This window comes from Aplysia californica, unplaced genomic scaffold, assembly GCF_000002075.1.
Source record: "Aplysia californica isolate F4 #8 unplaced genomic scaffold, AplCal3.0 scaffold00049, whole genome shotgun sequence".
Lineage (NCBI taxonomy): Eukaryota > Metazoa > Mollusca > Gastropoda > Aplysiida > Aplysiidae > Aplysia > Aplysia californica.
Genome location: NW_004797319.1, coordinates 154,104 through 155,463, shown reverse-complemented (window position 1 = coordinate 155,463; position 1,360 = coordinate 154,104).

Here is a 1,360-nt window from a genome sequence, read left to right as displayed (position 1 = left end):
GAGAGAGAGAGAGAGAGAGAGAGAGAGAGAGAGAGAGAGAGAGACTATGTGTGCGTCGCACATAAAAGACCTGAGTTCGATTACTGAATGTGGAGAATCTGTATCGAATATTTCGGTCTTTTTTATCTTGCTACGTTGTATCTCTCTCAGCACGGATTAGCCCTGGTAGGAGGGGGTGAAGCCCTCCCACTAAATGATGAGCCCTCCCACTAAATGATGAGCCCTCCCACTAAATGATGGGCCCTCCCACTAAATGATGGGCACTCCCACTAAATGATGGGCCCTCCCACTAAACGATGGGCCCTCCCACTAAATGATGGGCCCTCCCACTAAATGATGGGCCCTCCCACTAAATGATGGCCCTCCCACTAAATGATGGGCCTCCCACTAAATGATGGCCCTCCCACTAAATGATGGGCCCTCCCACTAAATGATGGGCCTCCCACTAAATGATGGCCCTCCCACTAAATGATGGGCCCTCCCACTAAATGATGGGCCCTCCCACTAAATGATGAGCCCTCCCACTAAACGATGGGCCCTCCCACTAAACGATGGGCCCTCCCACTAAACGATGGGCCCTCCCACTAAACGATGGGCCCTCCCACTAAATGATGGGCCCTCCCACTAAATGATCTAATTGGAGTCGAAAGGGGTGAAATCCACCTACATTTTACACACACAAAAAAGGAGACGCAACTACTCAGTTTTTGAAATGTCTTAAAACTGTCCCCGAGATTTTATGCACACACACCAAAAATAAAATCGGAAATTATGCAAACTGAGCCCAAAAATGTGAAATCATGCGATTCTGTTAATTTTAACAAGGGAATGGTAAAGGAAAAATATTCTGAAATTATTCCAAAAAATGACCATATTTTGCTAAATTATGCGGGGTGCATAAAACCCCGGGGACAATTAAAATAGGGTCTTGTTAAATTGTTAGATTGTTAGATTGTTAGTTTTAGTTTTAGTAAAGGTGTTTCGGCTCTCGCAACTACATAAGTGCATAATATGAGCGCCAAGGGGTGGATGTCAACAGAGAAGTCCTTACAGGGAATCAGACTTACTCTGCTCACCTCTCTAGCTTCAACAGCACAAAGTCTTGCTTCGACTATCAAGGCACCCCGGAAATAGCGGGTCACAAGAGAGTGACAAACATACAAAAGAAGTAGATGCTAGAGGCAAATCAAAAGATCAAAGTAATTCGCCGCTTTGATCAAACCTATTAAGATGTAGATTAAAAGACAAGAACATCATTTTAAAGTCAGGCGACATTTTTCTATAATTATAACACAGTATACCAAATAAGTAGTAGTAGTAGTAGTAGTAGTAGTAGTAGTAGTAGTAGTAGTAGTAGTAG